At 36.0% G+C, this 20,989-nt stretch overlaps 1 long non-coding RNA gene across 1 annotated transcript in view; it reads left to right on the top strand.

Moving 5' to 3' along the window:
* LOC135295636 (uncharacterized) overlaps positions 1-17,730 on the top strand; it is a 41,291-nt gene extending 23,561 nt beyond the window's left edge. The window contains exons 5-8 of the long non-coding RNA XR_010357769.1: positions 9,693-9,736; positions 13,701-13,822; positions 14,411-14,563; positions 17,101-17,730. This is a non-coding gene — a long non-coding RNA (uncharacterized LOC135295636). The remainder of the gene's footprint in view (positions 1-9,692; positions 9,737-13,700; positions 13,823-14,410; positions 14,564-17,100) is intronic.
* The last annotated feature ends 3,259 nt before the right edge of the window (positions 17,731-20,989 follow it).

Genomic DNA, 20,989 nt, shown 5'->3' with positions numbered 1-20,989 from the left:
CTCGGAAATTTCAAGCAGAATGTATTAGTTTGTAAGTGGAGTATAATCTCATTATTACTCAGCTCCTGGAAAAGGCATACTTAAAGGATTAGATCTATTAAGTGTGATTAGCATGGTCAGTCTGTTGCAGCTAGTTTTGATTAATGCATTTATTCTCTCAAAAGGAAAAAAAAAAGTTTTACTGGGAGGAGAGAAAAATTGAGAAATGGACACTTAAAGTAGTATGAAAGAACTATCATACTCTAAGAAGCATTTCATAGTAACTTGCAGCATCATTTTGGAGTAAACTTTACTCGGAGGCAAACAACTGGCACAAGCTGAATCCTGAGCTACTCTGTGCTTGGAAGTGATTTTCAGTTGCTGGGAATCAAAGCTGAGAGATAAAATTTTGGTGTTGGCAGGTTGATAGTCCTGGTGATAACCTTAGGAGAAGGGTGTAAGAGAGGAAAAGACAAAAGCTGCTGGACATTTAGGAGATAAAGGGCTGATGAAGTCAAAGAGGGGAGAAGCAATGGAGAGCCCCAGCTTTGCACAGCTTATAAAAATCAGGATTTTAGCCTTGAAGATAAGGTCAGGTCAGCTTTTCCCTGCTGGCTTGTGCTGCATGTTCTGTGCAGGACTTAGCCTTTAGGGTAAGCACACTTTGTATGGGCCTCAGGTTAATGTAGGTGTTTGGTGTTGCTGGGATGCACAGTGCCCAAAAAGATGAGAAGGTGTCTGATGTTGACAACTGGGTCTGCAGGCACCTGCAGCTCTCCAGAGTATGTTATTACACAGAAAACATCATCTCTCACAAACCCTACATGCAGGATCCCTTACAGAATCTAAATTGATTTCCTGTCACATATTTTATGTTTGATAGTGAATATTTAATTCAGTGGGAAAAAGATTTTGAGTTTCCTTTCCTGGCCTTGCTATCAATTTGGAATTAAAGTTTGGGCCTGCATTTCAGTAGCTTTTTCCTGCTCGCTGACCTGCAAAAATGAATAGAACTCTAATTATTTACTTTATATGGTACTTGCATGACTAATGCATTTTAAGATCCTCGGATAAACGCTGTCATGGAGCAAAGTGGTTTTATGGTATTTGCACTGTGCATTTTAAAACTGCAGCTAAAATATTTGGGGAATTGTTTTATGAGAGTTATTGGAAATATTTTGAGAAAAGCTTGGAACTGCAGGTAGAGTTTCACGTAAAAGTCAGTTATATACTTATATTTCTATTTAATCTTTGACAGATATTTTATTTTCTGTACCAGTTTTAACCTTGAAAAACAGTGGTATGGCATCTGTGAGTTTTTGAACGTTGTTTATTATTTTCTCAAATCTTAGATTATCGAAGTAGTTCTGATTTATAGAAGTAGTTCTTCAATCAGTACATGTTTTTCTTTGAACTTATTTCTTCTTTCTTCCTAATTCTCCCTTAATTTTAAGAACTTTAGTTATCTGAAAGATGCAAACAGTAAAACAATCCTTTTTAAAATTACATTTCCTTCTTGTAATTTTTTTTTCTCTGATGGATATAATCAAAATTCTTATGCTTCCTCTTTGGTGTTATGTACTTTACATGACATCTAGAGGCCAAAATTGATGTGAGCTGCAATTAATCTTTCTGCAAGGCTTTATAGACCCATTGGTAAACCAGGGATAGGAATCACACTGTCTGCATACTTAAAGTTGTTGGACATCCCAAAACAAATCTGCATTCAGAAACTGTATTTCATGCTGTCATTGTCCAGGAGATGTAAAAGATCTGTTGAGGGGGGAAAAAAGAGAAAAAAGCGTGTAAAACGAAGACTGCATTTGTTTTATATGCAGTCCCCTGTGAAATTAGTTCATATGCAAGTTGTACCATAATCTAATTAGAGCACCTGACATTTTCTGTGACAACCAGAAGCCTTTAGGTAATCAATAATGTTAATATAAACTGTCTGATTAAATACACCTTCATTTCCATCTGTATTCTCAAGTTAATATGCAAATTCACCTTGCCTGTTTCATTTCAAATACCTATCTTCTGATTCTTTGCTTTAGCTCTATCTACTTCATCCATCAAAAGATCAAAAGACCAAATTTTGCTATATAAACCATAATAAGTTGTACTGTTGTAGTATTATAAGCATTTTGTGAGCTGTTTCAAAACCTCCCATTCAAGAAACTTGAGTGTAATTAAGTAATTGTTATATATTTGCAAACATATTACTAAATAGAGCAAGCAGAAAATCACTCTTTTTTTTTTAGAGATTGAGTTTGTGTAGCTCAAATTTGAATCACAGTTTTTAATTTCTTTTTCTGCTTTGTTATCAGGGAAGGGTAAAGATTCATTTTGTGATGATGTGTTCAGGAAAATATTTCTCTCTGTTGAAGAGAAACATCTTTTTTCTGTAAATACTTGCATGTTTTAGACCTGGTTTATCATTTTAGGCTATATATTTTAACTTCTCTTTTTCACCCTCAGGTTTACTATTCTCTATACTCTGTTAAAAACATGTCTCTCAGAATGCAGCCCATTGATTATCAATTAGCTAAGCTTGTTTCAGGTCGTAAACACTTTAGACCTTGAACTGATGCTTACCCTGAACCTTCCTAACTAGTTTATGCTTCCTCCTATAGCCTTGGAATTCAGTTTGGATTACCAACACTCAGCTGCAGTGAGTAAGAGATCATTATCAACAGTAGTAATTAGCCTCTGTCTAATGTGTTGCCAAAAAAAAAATTACATTGCTTTAGAATTCTTTAAAATTAGATCACAGTGGAGTCTTCATTTAACACTTCTACACAGTCCCCTAAACTCCAGTTCAAAAGGGTTGCTCTGGGATTGTTGGGACAGTGTGGGTCCCTTCACCAAGGCAGGCAGGGTGTCCTGGAGGTGGCAGGATTGCAGAATGCCAGGGCCAGGAACTGGAGAAGCTAGAAGCATACTTTAAGCAATTTCTGTTGTATTTTTCTGCAGCAAATAACCCTAATTGGCTACGGTTTCCCATTTCTTCAAAAGATTATTTTAGTTAAAAAATTAAAATGCCATGGTGGTTTTTGCATTCTCAAGGAGGATAATCATTATCTGGAATTGTTCTTATGTTATAACTTGAAATTATATTAATTCAGTTCATTATCACTCCTTTTTAATGGCAAAAACTATAAATTATTTTAACATTTTAATGTCTAAACCTAACACAGCACAATACTAGAACTCTTTAGAAAATACTTGAGGAAATGATAGGCCTAAATTTTGGTGGGTGTCACATTTCCCCCCCCAGGTTACACAAATATCTCTGTGTACTGGGTTTGCCTGGCCAGGCGTGGGTGTCAGGGGGGTACAGGGGTGGCTGCTGTAAGAAGCTGCCAGAAACTTCTTCCATGGCCAACAAAGCCAGGATGGACATGCAGCTAGCCAAGGCTGAGCCTAGCATGAATGATAGTAATGGCCCTGTGATAAGAGATTTGAATAGGAAACAAAATGCATCGTGCAGATGTACTCGTGGCCAGAGAAGAGCAGGGTGAGAACACGTGGGAGGAAGAACCCTGCAGACACCGAGGTCAGGGCAGAAGGAGGGGCAGGAGTTGCTGCAGGCTTTGGGGGATGAGATTCCCCTGCAGCCCCTGGTGAGACCAAGATGAGGCAGCTGTGCCCCTGCAGCACATGGGGATGCAGAAATCCACCCACAGCCCATGGAGGAGCCCACCCTGAAGCAGGGGGATGTCTGAGATGAGGCTGTGACTCTGTGGGAGTCCTGTGCTGGAGCAGGGACCTGCAGACCCAAGGAGACAGGAGCTCACCCCGGAGCAGGTTTGGTGGTAGAGCCTGTGACCCTGCAGGGAACCCAGGCTGGAACAGGCTGTGCCTGAAGGACTGACCCCATGGAAGAGTTGCAGCAGGCTGGGGAGGATGTTTTCCATGGGATGGACTCACATTGAAGAAGTTAATGGAGAACTGTCCCATGGAAGGGACCCCACGGTGCATCAGGAGGACAAATCCTATCACTGAGCAGAGGCAGAAACCATGGGTGATGACCTGAGCATAATCCCCGTTCCCTGTCTCCCTGCACCACTGGGAAGGAGGGAGGGGTGGGAGGAAGGTGTTTTTAAGGTCTTCCTTCAGTTTTCGCTATCCTGCTCTGATTTTGTTAGTAATGAATTCAGTCACTATCTCTGAGTTGAGTCTACTTCATGATGGTATTTGGTAAATGCTCTCTCTCTGTGTCCTTATCTCAACTCATGAACCCTTTGTTATATTTTCTCTCCTCTGTCCAGCTGTGGAGGGGAGTGATGAAGAGGCTTTAGTGGGTGCCTGGCATCCAGTCATTGTCAGCCTGCTACACTTTGAAATTAGTAAATTTTGTCTTCTATATTTCAAATAAAAATAGTTTACTCCACAAAAACAATAGCTAAAACATATAATAGCACATATTATAAAACAAAATAAGCACATATTCCTGACAAATTTCTCTACAGATTCCTGTCCTGTAAACTAAAACCAAAACCTGACCAAAAAAGCAAACTATAAAACCACCTTAAAATTTCCACATCTTATAGTGCAAATCAAATCAGAGTTTTTCCTTCAGTGTATTCAAATTCTTTAAGTAAACTGATGGAATAAGAAAATATAAAGGTGACTTAAGATAAAACAAGAAAGGATATTGAAGGCTTTATTGGAAATGCCAGAATATGTTTATTCATAGATTTCTCAGAAATAATATTTATAAGTCTATGTTCTATGCACATAAATATTTTCAACAATAGTTTTGCATTCCTGAAGTTTTACCATATGTTATGATGCATGACAATTGGCCTCTTCCAGTTATGCAATTTTTTAAATGATCTAAAATTAATTTTATTTGTTGACATCTTCAAATTTCCTCAAAATATTTTTTCATGCTAGGAGTACATATGAGGGCTAACATAGTTTTGTGTGAAGCTTAGATTTTTTTTTTTTTAGTTTATTTCAATTATTCTGGGGGAATTATCACATCCTTGTGATGCTTTTGTACTTAAAGAACTCCTTCCTATCCTAAATAGTATATGGAGAATGTTCACCTATTAGTTTCACTCTTTTCAAATTATTTCAGAACGCAAATACTAATAATGCACAGGAAAAATAAGATATTCCTGTATGAGTTCTGATTTTTCCTAGTATCTTAAATCATAATTTATTTTCACTTTAAGAACAGATTCACCAACAGGCTAAAGGAAGTAGAGCATGCCAGCCAGCTGAGCTGGGTTTTGTGACTGTTTTGCCTCTAAATAGTCAAAGCACGTTGATGATACGTAAGACCCTAATTTTGAAATATTTCTGACATCAGCATGCTGTATGAGGGCAAAAGGGAGAGCTCAATCTGCAAGACACAATTTCTACAAGCTCTATGGATGTTCATTATTAATTTTTTTTCTTTATGGTGCTGCTTCCCCAGCAGAGGGAATGGTGTGGAAGGGAGCTTTTCAGGAATTGTGCACAGGTGGTATGTGGCCAAGTGACTTTTAAATCCCATGAAAACGCAGCTGAATACTCCCCACATCCCATTTCTAATGTCTTTACTCAGTCTCCCTCAGATTCTGGATTTATTACAAAAGACCAGAAATTCTGCATGCAAATTTGGTTGACTCATTAGCTCTGATGCCACAATTACCTACCAATATTTAGTCTTGCTGTAGTTAACTAAAAATAACTGTATAATAAGAGACACTAAACTTCACTTTTCTTCTTCTTGAGCAGAGAATTATAGACAGGAATTCCACAAATAAACTTCAAAAACCCATAATATTTTCTTTTTAGATGTCATTAGCTGAAAAAAGACCAACATATGCTAAATGGACCAACACTTTTTCTTACGGGAATGAAATTTCAATTAACTTTAACTCAGATTAATTAACTGCCTTGTAATCTCATAGAAACATGAATTGTTCTCACAGGCTGAGCAGTAATTTCAGGGATAATGCATTACATTCACCGCTTACAGCAAAAGTCTTTGCAAGATGGCATTTGGTCAGTACAAGTAGGGCAACAAATGAGATTCTCCCTGAGATTTCTCCAGGTTGAACTGTCCCACACTGAGCTTTTCCTCACAGGAGAAATGCTTCAATCCCTTGTCTTTTTTTGTGCCCCTCCCCTGGACTCTCTCCAGTTTGTCCATCTCTCTCCAGTTTGTCCATCTCTCTCTCCTGCTGGTGAGCCCAGCCATGGACACAGCGCTCCAGGTGTGACCTCACCATGCTGAATAGAGGGCCAGCATCACCTGGCATGTCTGCAAAGAGCACAAAGCTTTGAGAAATTCAGTCTGGTTTGTCGGTTTTCAGCCACATAAAATATCCTGCCTGGCCTCCAGCTTCCACCTAGAGGACAGCAGGTGTCACTTGGATTCAAAGTCATATCTGGCAACCTTGTAAGGCTGTTTGGATGCCTGCATAGTAATGAATACTTTGTTTAAGCAGCTGAATCTTATGCCTACTGTTTGGTCTCATTTTGTTCTTCTTTTTTTTTTATTTGATCCCTAAACTTTTTAACTTGTTTCAATATTTTTTTTTATCACTAGTTGCTCTTGAGAGCTGCTACTTGTTTATTTGTAATCTTTCATGCATTGCATATTTTGTTTGCTTATTCATCCCAGATTTTTTTTTTTTTAATTCTAAGAGAATTACTTACGCCTTACTTTTTATTTCTTGTGTTTTAGGACCTCATCTCTCTTCAAAATATCAGGTATTCTGAATAGCAGTTAACCAGAGAATAATAACTGATACTGATACAATAAGGTAGCAGTCCAAATACATCAAAAGTCAGTAATTGGCTGCAAATAAATTGTTATCTCCTCTTTACTAGTTTTACTTTCCCACAATGCTGAATCCAGCATTGGCTATGACCATGTGGCCCTAACTGCTGGACCTTTGGGTGCATCTTTCCTTCCAAAGGGCATTATCTCTCTGTAGGATGAAGACCTGTGCTACTATCCACCAGGCACCCTTAGTGATATTAAAGTGATTGTAGAGTGCAACACAAATTTAGGTTTATACAACCAGCTGTACTGAATCCTGTTGCATGTGCCTGCGTGTCCCATCCCACAATTATAGAAAATACTAACTCATTGCTAGGGCAGCAATATTTTCTTTTTTACTGTTCTGAGGCAGCAGACTGCAAGCAGTTCCAATCCAAGTAATGACCTACCAGTAGGATCTTGGCCATTTCTGCTTAAAATGTATTTTTAGTGAATAGACCTTTAAAAAAATCAATGAAAGCTCTGAAATGGCCATTTTTCAAATGGCTAATCTCTTCTTCAGCTTTTCCATTGTATCAGTTATCAGGATCATTCCAGGCTGAAACACAAACTACTTTTCTCTCTCAGAAAAATCTTTTATTTCTTTTGTTATCTCAAGTTTCAGCTTCAGTTAATGGATTTGGGCAGCCCTTGGAATTTACATACCCAATACCTTCCAGATGACTTTGAGTTCCTTACAAAGACATGGAAAAGGAAATTAGATCTAAAGGTGTTAATCATTAGCACATATATCTTGTAGTTTTCACGAACACAAATCTCCCATCAACTTAAATCTAGACTTATTTATGCCATCCGAGTCACCAGTGAGGACAATTTATTTGTAGGTTTTATGAAGTACAAATTGTAGGCATAGTCCTGATATATCACTTTCAGAACAACAACATTGAGAAAAGAAAAAAAAATCTCATTATTCAGGGTTTTGGGTTTTTTTTTCCTAAAATTTAAAAAATTAAATATTTTCCAGAGTCATAACAGTGTTTAGACATTTAAAGTAAACCCCTGGAAACTGAGTCACCTCTACCTTTCTAATTGCAAATCCTGGCTTTCTGTTGCATCTTTTAATGTGGTTCTCAGAATCTGTCATTCTCCCACACACTGATCCCATTCTAGAAATGCGGAGTTATACTAATAACTAATAACTGATAACTAATAACTGATTTACTAATACTCTGGTGCTTAGTGAGCTAGGCATGAAGAAATTTTGTGCTCTTTTGGCATCCCCATGGAACCTTTAAATAGATTTTACCTCTCCTAGAGTACAGAATGGAGGGATCCACCTCTGTAGGTTCAAGATCTACACATATTAGTGAGGTGATGTACATCAGAGCTGTAAATTCACCTATTACTTTATTTTCATAACAGCAGTAATAAAAGGTCTCACCATAATGATTTTGAGAAGCAATCCTTGAGTTGCCAGATTCCATGCATGGTATTGGGTATTTAAATTAAAATCATGCTCAGAAAACACTGCTTGAAAAATGGCATTATAAAAATGTACAGTGTATTTGTATCTTCAGTTAACATATTTCACATATTTCTTCTATCTTGTTCTCATTAATCAGTGTAAAATATTTTAAAAATTAATCAATTTATGAAGTCACTCCAGAAGTACATACTTGTACATTTCCTTCTTTTTATTATTTTTAAACAGGGATTTATTTAAAGGAATAATTGACAAGGTTAATGACATAAGGGGAATATTTTTAGAAGGGTATTTGATTGGATTTTTAAATATTTCTGCTATTGATTATCATATTTTCACCAGTTCCTGTAAGGTTTTCTAGTGTGCTTTAATCTAGTTTTCTGGAAGTATTTAAAAAATTAGGAGACCACTCATTAGATTTCATGCTTAAATATTTCAAACAGCAAATTTTTATTTTGGGATGGTTTATAAACTAGGTTTTGGGATAGAAATGAGAATTTGTCATCAATGCATCTATTACCAATTCATCAGTGAAATTTGGGTGACCTTTTGTTACACAGCCAAAGTTACTGAGGTGCAGCTTGCAGCTTGCTATGCATGTTTGTGTAACACTAAAACTAAATTCAATTTTTGGGGCTTTTGTCCATGAACAGTAAAAACAAAGCCACATGAACTTTCCTAAATGAAGACGTCTAGGTTATTTTATGTTATAGTAATATCTAGTCTAATAGGTGATGGAAAGAGGGACAGAGTTGAAGAGTCAGCGCCTGGTATTTTGATCTCTCAATGTGGACATAATTCTTGTTGCCAAAACCAGATTTCTGAGCGAATGATACCAAGATTATAATATCCTGAATGCAATAAATATAGGCTGGATTAGGGGTGATTAAATCTGGTAATCTGTGGAACATATAAAGAGATATAAATGCTTGATATATGGATGCATTTTCATACACAATACATAACTGTCAGCTCACTTTTAAAGGGGAATCACACTATTAATTTATTCACATGGGCTTCCTAGTTACAAATGTACTTTCAGACAATGCATCTTTCATGGTGAAAAATAACTATAACAGCAAACTTATCTCATTATTAGGTCTTCCATAGATATTGTGGTCTTGTGCACTGTAAAAACAAGAGATTAAATTTCTTGGAAGAACTTAGAAAGGACCAACAGTGTTACAGAAAAAAAAAAAAAGAAAGAAGTTCTACAGATGAAAGTGAAGCACTGCAATGCCTTGTTTCCACAGAGCTGGCCACATGCAAATATTGAATTGGAGGCTGAGCCAATTAAAGGCACAAAGGCCTTGCACTTAGGGAAGAGCTGCAAACTGGGAAGCTAAAATAAGAGATGTCTAATATTTAAATGTGTAAACAAACATATGCAATAGTCTGAGTAAGTAAATAATTTACCTGGAAACTGCAGAGACAAGACACATTTGTGACAATATCTTTGACTGTTGTTATTATAAAAGTTAAAATTTATATATATATTTATTTTAGCATCTTTACACAAAGGGGAAAGGAGGAAGCCTGAATTCCGTCTGGTAAGTACTGAACCAAAGTAATGTTTTGTATTTGGACTTATTGCCTTAATATTATTATTGATTTCAAAGGTAGTATTGTGGCTAATATGGATAATGAATAATAATGGATAATTAGCAGCAGGTGATGTGGGAGGTGGCTTTGGAAATCCCAGATGTTGGGCCCTGAGAGATTATGCTGAGATTCAGCTGCAGGAAGGGAAGGCAATTTCCAGCTGTGCTATCCAGACAGACACCAGAAATAGAATTTTGTTTTATGAGCCAGCTCTACGGTTTCATGGAAAAAAAGGCTAGAAATTATTTAAAAGATGTGTAAAAGAGTTGAGATGGTAGCTCAGTTTATTTGAAGATATCCCATAAAGTGGATTATGACAGCAGCTAATCTCAGAGTCTTGTTTACTGCAAAGTAAGTTATATTTTGTAGGTTGTAAGGACTCAGAAGTTTTGAGGAGAGGCAGATGAGCTTGTCTGATTATCAGAGCTTGGCAAATAGTGAAGAAAGAAATCCTGTGCAACACAAGTAAGGGCAGGATATTTTTCCAATTTGGATTTTATGCACATTCTTTGCGTTCTTGAAGGACTTTCAAGAGGGTCCATGTTATCTGTGAATTTGATCTGGAAGAACTCCACTGGTACTGTTCAGTAAAAATGCAACCATGGTGAAACAAAGAGATTTTGACTAAGTTTTGTGTTGAAAGGTGCTGTTGGAAGATGTGATGCACAGTTCTTTGTGCAAAATCTTGCAGGACAAAATTTCATTTGGCTGAAAATCTCTGTGTTTGAGCATAGTCAAAGAAAGATATACACAAACTTTTCTTTTGCAAGAGGAAAAAAATCCAACACTCCTGATAGTTGGACATGTGGAAAAATAGTGTGGAGAAAAATGAAGTTTAGTTTAAATAGGATTATTATAAAGCAGAATTTCAGAATATAACGACATTGCTTAAACATTATTTTTCACATATAGACAATAAATTCTTTTAAGAAATTACCTTCTAAAAAGTACCTCTTTTATTCCTAAATGCATTTTTGTTCAAAAGCAAAAGACTGAAAAAATTTGATGTAAGAACAAATATGACTCTTAGTGATACTTTTGGGGTTGGCAATAATGTACCTGAAAATATAAATGAATCCTCAAAAATAAAGTTATTTTTTAAGATTCGCTGCCTGTCTTAGAGTAAGTAATGGAAAATATTTGATTTATGGCCATAGTTGTTAATTTGCAGGATGTCTTTTGTTTCATTATGTAAAACAAAGGGTTACCAGTATCCTTCTCCTACTGCAGATCATTTGTAATGTTACATCACAAGTTTTACCTCATCTAGAACTATACCCAAACACTTTTTTTATTCTATTTTCAATAGTTCTGTAGCAAATAATCCACAGTATTTTATTTATTTATGCCTTCCCTCAAATAGTCCTTGCTTCAATATCTTTCATTTTAAAATGAAATAAAAATTTACTGGACCGTGTCTGGGAGATGCTTGTGTCTAATAATTTCATTAGCTTTTCCCTGATGAATTTTGTAGACTTCACTTCTTCCACTGAGATGGGCTTACATGGATCAATTAAGTGCAGTCATTCCCTAAGTGGAAAATCAAATTAAATGCCAGACAGGAAAATAGAATGGTTAAACTATGGCACTCTGCTGTGAGATTGGAGTGGGTTTGTGAGGAGAGCAGTCATCCTTGGAAGATGTTACTGTCCAGTTTTCCTTTCCTTTCTTGTCTGTGTAATCTGATGCCCAAATTACTGACAGCTCTTGATGCTTGAACTCTTGCTGCCATGAATAGAGCTGACTTGTTGATTGCACTGGGGAAAAAGCCTGGTTGTGCCTTTCTTCTTCCCAAAAAGGAGTACCTGGAGTATTACACTGAAACCTGGGAAAGGTAGTTCTGTCTTCTGGCAGTGACCCAGTAAATCACTTAGGGCAAAAGGAATTCCTGTTTTTTTGTCTTGCCCTCTGTAAATAATGGACCAAGCCCAACAGCAGGACCTCTGGCTCAGGGTGCTGCTTTGCACACGGAGTCATGAAAACAATTTCTGTACATTCAGTGAAATAAACCAAAACTCTCAATTATTATATTCACAGAGAAACCAACTCAATATAATCCCATTTTATCTCTATAATAGAATTTTTTTAAATTTTATTTTTAGTGATTTGGACACATGTCCCAATTAAATAAGTAGATGTTAAATGCCTAGGACATGTTCTGATATTATGCCATAGCATATTTGAAAGTCCATGTTAATAAATGCCTAAAATGCCTAATAGAGTCATTGCCTAATTAATAATCCTAAAGAAATGTCTAAAGAAACAAATGCCTAAAGAAGAGAGATAAATAAGCTTTACAGTGTTTCCCTGTCTTTACTAACAACACCAAGCACCGTGCATTGGAAAATATGTCAAATCCCCCATAAAAAGTTTTTGACTCCTACAGAAGATTTTTCTTAGTCTCTTTTTTGTGCATAAATTAATTTTGGAGCTGTGAGTGTGGGTAAAGCCTTAGGGCTTGTTGGACTCCAGCTGAGATGCCTAAGGCTCTGTGTCAAGGCGCAGAGATTCTGAGATATTATCTACTGATTAGAAAGTAATGTTTTAATTTGAGGCTCGGAGTCCAACTGCTCTTTCATTTAGTTTGGCATCCTTCTTGTTTGTCTTTCTGTCATCATGCCACAGATTTCGTTGAAGCTTCTCTCTTAGTAAAAATAAATGTAGGAAGCTTATTATTGTTTATGAATGCAGGTTTGCCATTAAAGGTGATGCAATTGGTGCCATTTGGATGATAGACTTCAGATATCATTGGATAGCACTGGAGAAATTGACACACATTCACAAGAGAAAAATCCAATATTCTCTTGAGATTTCTCTGCATTACCCATTTTTGGAGCATGAAATGAATAATGCTTTTTTATTAGGAGAAATCAGTGAGTTCTCCTTTATGAAAGCAATTCACCTGCAGTGTGGAAATTGAGAATTGTTTGTTTGCTCATCTGGTTTTTACACCTTTTTAATATCTAGGTGTATATGACCTAAATGGGAGCTGGGTCTATTTTAACTTACATAGACATCCAGAATATTGGACTTTTATCAAAGTTTACTCAAAGTTAGGAGTTATTAATAGTTTGGAAACAACTTCTGAAAAGCTGCTGTTCAAAACAGGAGAGAGGCAGAGACACTGAAGTAGATCTCCTTTTGAAGGTACTGTATGGTCTCTGAGATTCTTTAGGGGTGTGTCCCAAATATCTTAAATTCTCAATTAGTTTTAAAAAATACCCAAAGTAGACTCATGCCATAGTGCCTTTTAAGTAATACTTTCATATTAAAATATCCTGTAGTGGTTATATTCTACGTGCTGAAAGCAGAAATGTTCCATGTTGCTGCAGAATATTTTCATTTAGCAGTGAATGGTTACTCAAAATTAAGCAGACAAGAAGCCTGAATAATGCATAAGATCTGTGACACAAACAGAAATATAATTCCTTTTTCCAGGACCACACTCTAATGCTTTATCCATAAGATTATCTTTTGCTGTCAAGATCATTTATCTAAAAATGGAGTAGTAAAACTAGAAAAGATGGAAAGGAAATCATAGGAGCTATGGAATGGTTTCTGCATGAAGAATAATTTTATAGACAAGGACTCTTCAGAATGAAAGAGAGAGCACTGAAGGGAGAATCTGACATAAGACTGTAAAATCAAGATTGCAAGAAAGGAAATGAAGAACGTCTCATAAAAAAGGAGGGAGCAATTGTTAACTGGAACAAAGTAGATGCTTATTCACATGATGGGTAGATAAAGAGTGAACCACATTTCCATAGGATGTTGTGGCACTAGACTGGTTGTAAAATAATCACAAACATTGATGAGACAAAAAGCAAGCAAGAGCTATTAAATATAACTAATTTAAGCACAAAGGCATTAATAAAGATTCATTGTTGATATTTAATATTTATTCTGACTCAGAAAATCCATAAAACATAGCAAACTAGAAGCTGTCAGAGAATTCAGCAGAATTTGAGTACTTCCTCCCTGAGTGCTTCTCCAGACATCCTCTGCTGGCCACCCTCAAAAGATGGGCTACTGAGGTAGGAACTCACTTTTACTGGGAATGATTGTGTAGGGTGCTGCTGACACATGAAACAAGGTATTAGAATATGAAAATCAAATGTTTATATCCCAATGTTTAAAATTAGCAGTGATACTTTATGGGTACATGAACATCATCTGTGCAGATTATTATTCAAATCTCTGTTGTCTAAAACTTACTTAATTTTCATTATTTTAAAGAAAACTATCCATAGGATTATATCAGCAGTTCTACTAGGAAGTATTTTTTATTGCTCCTTCCAGATAAGGGAGAAAACTTTGCTTTGTGGCATTGATCATATTTTCTGTTTTACTTCTGCCTGAGAACTTTGTAGGAATGATAAGACTTTGCTCTTTGAAATACTTAAAGCTTGCAGTCTGGCAGGTTTTGCCTACCTGTTCTTTCCTGAAGCAAGTTTCAAGGGAATAAAGCTGCACATAAGATGAACAAGATGTACCTTATCAGTGGTCCTAAAACAAATGGGATAACATTCTGTAAAAGCCTAACTATATATATATGAAATAAAACTGGCCATAAACAAGAGTGATTTTGAGCTGAAATATTGATATCTATTGTATGAATCCAGGTAGTCCTGCATCCTGTCTTGGAGAATGACCAACGTAAACTGCCTAGGGACCACAGCAAAAAAAAGAGCAGTGACACAATGATATGTCTCAGAATGGTCTCCCAGTCTCCCGTTTTGCTGCTCAGGGACTGTCTGACCCAGGGATGGCTGTAAGTAAGTGTATAATTAATAATTCATTGTGGTCTTCCACTTTTCGTGAACTTGTTCTCTTTTCCCTTGGTGTTGTGTAGCTTTTTAGCAGCCACCACATTGTTTCCCCTCTTGTCCCTGTCCTCACCATTCAACCCTTTCAAAAATATGACAACTGTGCTCAACACAGAGTACAAAAAAAAAAAAAAAGAGTGAATATGTACACCAAATACTTCTAATATGACTAACTGTAATGTTTATGTTGAAAAACAGAATATTTCAGAACAATAGTGATAAACTTGAATGCACAAATTTTGCATTCCATCATAACTTTTCACATGTATCTTCTGAAATTATTAATTGACTAAACAGTGTTTTTTTTTTACAATAAGCACTTGTTTCTTTTGGTGAAAAGGATCTTGGGTGGAGGTACAATATTGAAGAAGTTTGTGCTTGGTGACATTAGATGCCTACCAAACTCTTAAAATGCTGAAAAGAGAACAATTTAAGAACAATCTAACCAGCCTCCTTCCCCCAATTATGTTTCTCTCCTGTGTCTGGGAAGTTTTGTGGTTTCATGAAGAGGACCAAGACAAACCCCTGAAATGAAGTGCTATACATATCACTTTTAGATGTAGTTTGAGAATTTATCAGGGTCCATCTCTAAAATATCATTCAGCCTATCAAAATATTTCTTTGACAGAGGCAGGACTTTTTCCAGAAAGATTTTAGAGCTCACATATTGCCAGCTAATATTTTAATCTGAGGTTTAAAAGAACAGAACAAAGTTGAGTGAGAAAGCCTTGGATAAAACAGCCTCAGTACTTGGTAGGTTTCATTTCATGATTGTACTTCAAATATCCTTTGCAATATTCTGGAACTATGAAATGTGTGCTTGCTCAGAAAATTTGCAATACTTCTATGTACATTTTGTGTATAAAGGATTTTACATTTGCTAACACTGGATTTTGCTTGTTGGATTATAACTGATTTTTTTTATGGCCAAATAGGCCAGCCGAATTCTAGTTTACTCTTAAAAAAAAAGTTTGGTAAAGGACAGAATTTTAGGTAATACTGAGCCCCTACATCCTCTTTGCACAAGCAATATTATATCTAAAAGTATTAAAATTCTAGTCTTTATATTGTAGAAAAATAGACCATAGTAAATAATTACACACTGCCATTTTGAATGGCAGCCCATACCCGAGTTCCAAACAAGATTTACTTAAAAATATGTTTAAGCCACAGTGACAGCAAGTGTCTTCTTTCTTCCCATATATTCCATAGATGAAGCTTACCAAGTTGATTTGTTAGGTAGATGAGAAGGGAGAATATTTCACTTCAGACCATGATTTGTACCTCAGCACTGCAGATCTTCAAGATTTTATGTAAACTTAAGATGTATATGTATGAGAATAAAAAGCAGAAGAAAATAAAAGACAGCAGGAAAGTGATATGTAGTTTTTTACCCCTGATTAGCTTATTTTTTTTTATTTCTTGAATAAAAAACCCTGTCTTTGAGGTCTAAGAAAGGAATGATTATCTAACTTTTCATAAGGGGTTTTTAAACCCAAAAGTTTGAAGGCTTTGCTGCATCTCCTCTGGCAGAGTCCTACATTTTTTCCAGTCTTTAATCTCAAATTTATAAAATAACTATGCAAAAATAGATGTTCATTTTATTTCCTTCTTAAGCTGATTGTGAACGTTTGTGATTTAAAACAGATATGCAGTTTGGTCTGGCAAGACCAATGATTTCTAAAATCACATCCTTACTCGGACTTTCTTGATAAATCACCATATATCCACAGTATAAAAGAGAGGAATATTTATACAAAACCTCATCTTTTTCCAGCACCAATGCATGCTAACATTAGTGCTTGGGAACTACTTTTATCTTTTGTCTCTGTGGGTAATTTTGCAGTTATTGTCTCTTTGGGTAAACTTTTGTCTCTTTTTTGCAAGTTTTAGGAGACGATTGTGGATCTCACATTAGTAATGATACTTCAAATGAGACTGGCACAGAGGTGCAAGAAACTGAGATTTTTTTTGAGGTAAAAGTAAGAAACAGGATGCAGAGAACTGAGGATGCTCCAGCTTGGGACCTGGAAGACATCCTTACACATTTCTGTGCGGCATGGGAAGTGGTTTTCCTGGCAAAAGCTGAGAATTGAAGGGACTTAAGTTCTAAAACTGCTATTGTGTAAAATCTGTTTTTCTCCTTCAATTCAAAATCACTTTCTGTCTTTATTAATTTAATCTAATTTCTTTATGAATTTGTTTGAAAAGTAGAGCTATCTTTAGAAAACAATACAAAATAAAACTGTGGGAACTTTAACAATAGGGAAACATATTGACTTTCGAATATTTAGATATTCCTCCCTTTTTTCCCCGAGAAAAAAAATATCACCAAAGGCATCAGTTAGGATCAGAAAAATGTTCAGAAACATCTGAAATGAATTTCATTTAAAGTGGTTAGGGGGAAAATGCTCCTTTATGTTAAAACATAAGATAATCTTAGCAGGAGATATGAAGAAATTCCTTGTTGGTCTTTTTTTACTTAGGGCCAAAAAGGTGAGAAATGTACCTCAGAGGAGACTTGTTCAGTGTCAGGACCCGGACCAAAGGTCTTACAGCCTTGTCATGATCCTACATAATGTTCTTCAGAAAAATTACTTCCCCCTGTTCTTTTTTGGCTAATCCAAAATAGATGACACCAACCAAGCAGTGTGCTGTGCCCTAAACTTTGTGTTCTTGCCACCTAACCAGGTAAGCATATTTCATTTTCAGTTGCCTGCTTTTTACTTCCTAGAGATTCAGTCAGGAGACACTGTTAATGTTGACGAGGAGCCTGGTGTCTCCAAGCTCACACTGATAAAGACAGAAGAGGGACAGGCTGCTCTGAGACCTGTTTGAAGATTAAATACATCTCACATCTAGACTGGGAGGTTTTGACTTTGAAACCAGGAGAAGGTGCAGTGACTCAATGTGAATCAGAGATGAAGCAGTCATAGCTGCCTTCCAGCATTAACAAGCATTCATCTAGGATGCTCTTACACAAACATTTGCTTATTTCTAATGAAAATTAAGTTCTTCAAAGAATTGTAGTTACAGCAATAATATTTGGAGCAAGAAGGTTTTAGAGTTATTCACACTATATGGACATCACCTCATCATTTACTTGTCAAAATCCATCTGGCATCCAAAGTAAAGAAATTATTTAATTTCTTTGAAAAGTTAAAAGTGTAAGAGGTAGAGATTGAAGTAAAACATCCAGTGAAAACCAGCACTGGTGCAGAGATGTTTTATTTTCATCATCTGCTTTATTAAATTCACAACACCTTTTGTCTCCATGAATCAAAAACTAGAGATAAAGACTCCCAACTTTTGTTGCTATGAGAAAAAAAAAAAAAAAAATCTATTTTGTATTGCTGGCTACAGACGATTCAGTGAATACCAAGTTTTGAGGGCAGGGTATCAGATCAAACACCAGCAATAAAAATAAAATTCTCCTTTACTGACAACCAGCTTACACACACAGTGCTAGGTGATATCAGAGTGACAATTCTGCACACCAGATGCTGAGTGAAGGGGCTGAACCAACCACCCATTTCCACTGTGGGCTCAATCTAAAGACCACCCAGTGGCTGCTGTCAGATACAGTCAGGTTTTGCGGATTGATATGCAATTCCTTGCTATTCAAATAATAAGCAATCTGAACAAAAGTTTCTGCTGCTTCCAGTTATCCCTCAGGATTCCAGTTTTCCCTAACAAGAGAACTTTTTCAACACTTTTCTGCATTGCTCATCATTCTTCAGAGCAAACAAATCCATACACACAGCTTTGTTTTATCACTGTTTTTGTTGTGCCCAGCAGAACTGTATGTGACATTCCTTTTACATGAATTCTGGGGTCACTGCTTGTTTGCTCTACATGAAAACAGTATCTTAGAACAATAAGGTATTTATTTATGTAATACTTCTCCTTTACTTGTGTCTAACTAATTGGGACAACCTTGGAAAGGGACAACCTAGATGTCAAAATTCTTTCTTTACATTTGGTTATTTTCTTCAGATCACAATCTCACCTCCTTCCTTGCAGCTGTGACAAGTTCATTACTGGATCCCACCCAGCCTTTCAGTGTCAGCCAGGCATCCCACACTTCCTCTGCACCCAAGGGAACATCTGCTTGGCCAGCCTAAGCCTTTGGGGAAGCCTTACTGGTGCCTTAAGATTTAGCTTTCATATTTTCCAGATTCTGGACTGCATTACTGAGCTTCATATGAAGTGTTAGCAAGTTGTCCTCACAATTTAGTCAGACTAAATAATCCTTTTCCAGCCTGAGAACCAAGGACGCTGTTGCAGCTTCAGGCCCAAAAAATATAAACAGCAAATTGAGGAGAGCAATCTGAGAGGATGGGACTTCTTAACCTGAAGCTGTAATTGGACAATTGACTCCAATATGGAAATGGACCAAAACTTATAAAAGTGTGAAAACTCATGACCCATCATCCATCTTGGTTAGAACCATGGCTGTGTTCTTGTACTGCCCAAGATGTGTCCTTTGAAGGCTTTTTAATAATTACCTACTTTATTCCTTTAACTCTGTCTAGCCTCTGTTCTATGTAGCCTGTCAAGGCTTCATACAGAATTCTAAATAGTAAGAATACTCATTTATACTACATCTCTATTCCTGGAATGATCCAGAAAGGCATTTATATGTTCAGGGTAAATTCTTTCCAATTAACACAGCTGAAGGATTGAAGTTTCTTTGTGGTTTGGTTTCTTCATCAGTTTGTCAGCTGGTAAAAGGACAAAGCTGAATATGATGTGAAAATCATAAAAGACTACTTCCAAATGTGGGATACTTATTTGTAAGTATTTTGTTTTAGGATTGTGCAGTGTAATTTTAAATTATTTTTTTGTTTAATACCTAACATTTGAATTGCATGATTTTGCAGTTTTGTCAATCTAAATTATGAATAATACATTAAATGAAAGGATGAAAAGCTCTTTTTTGTCTACTCACTATGTACTTTTGGAATAATGTGTTCTTTTAAAGAATTTTTAATTCACTTACTTTAGAGTTTCTATTTCAGACCTTTTTTTTAACATTTCATTTTTTTCAAACACAAATTTAATTTGATAGGTGTTTTTTCCATAAAAAGCAAGAAAAAAAATGGGGAGCAAGTCTTAGTTCTCATGTCAAAACACCATTTTTTTATGATCTATTACTTCTCAGCACTTCACTTTTCTACAGAGTTCCTGCAGGGGTTTGCAATATTCACCTGTGCAAGGAACAACATACTGTAATTTTTCTTGCTTAATTTCCCTGTAGGTCCATTTCTGCAGGTATAATCAGTTTTCAGTGGCCTCTCCTGTGCATGAATGCAATGTTCTTAATGAAGATGTTGAGTCCCTTGAATAAGGAGACGGGTACATAAGCAAAATGTGCTCTGTCCATGCTATACCTAAACCAACTAAAAACACCATGGTCTGACACTCAGCATAATGTAGTATTAGTAATATGGCAGATAATAAAAAGAAATGTAGAAAAGCTGCCAAAATTAAGAATAACTTCTTTTGTACCAGTGTGAGGCTCAGAGTTGTTTATGGAATAACATCTGCTTGATAGGGGTGTTCTGGGTGCTGGGCTTTGAAAAAGAATTAGAATTTCCATAGGGAAATAGAGGATCTTTATCTCCAGGAAGTGTTCTTTGAAATACTTGCCTTGCAAATACAAAAAAACCTCATGATGATAATGAACATAAATTTGTAAATCCTTATGTGAGAAGCCTTTCCCACAGATCTGAGGGAGGTTTTCTTATAATTTGTACTATTTGTAATAAGAATGTCAAAATAAGAAGCCTGACTTGGAGCACATTTATCTTAATTTTACCTGTCTAGAAATTTAACCAAGTGAAAATTAAATAGTTTCTGGTTTTCATAGTCTCATTTGTTTTATTACATGTTACAGCAGAGAAATAATAACCTGTGATTAAGATTTTTAAAAAAAACTCATACTTGTAATTAGGCACCTGCACAAGTTTTGCAAATGTTGAACTCTTGCTAGATTCCACTCACCTTGGAGACATGGGTAAAATTATTTTTATATTGTTGTAAATTCATTCAATTTCAGTACAGAACAATGCAACTTTGAAAAATGAATAGGTGATGCATAGGAGAAGCAAGTATAGCAGAACCTGTCTGGAATATAGTATTTAGCCCCCAGCCATCTGTCTTTTGCTTACACCTAATTTTTAATACTGATGTTAAATGTAAGACCAGTTATCAATAGATTAGTAGAGACTGCAGAAGTGGGATTTGTGATTAGATAGAATCAGATTTATTTTGAAGCTTCTTAAAAAGAATATAAATTTCACAAAAGTAACTTTAAATAAAAAAAATCCTTTTACTGATTTTGTGGGTTTGTTTGGTTGGTTGGTTAAGTTT

This window comes from Passer domesticus, chromosome 2, assembly GCF_036417665.1.
Source record: "Passer domesticus isolate bPasDom1 chromosome 2, bPasDom1.hap1, whole genome shotgun sequence".
NCBI classification, from domain to species: Eukaryota; Metazoa; Chordata; class Aves; order Passeriformes; family Passeridae; genus Passer; species Passer domesticus.
The sequence above is the reverse complement of the archived record's forward strand: the minus strand, read 5'-3'. Positions and strand labels throughout refer to the sequence as shown.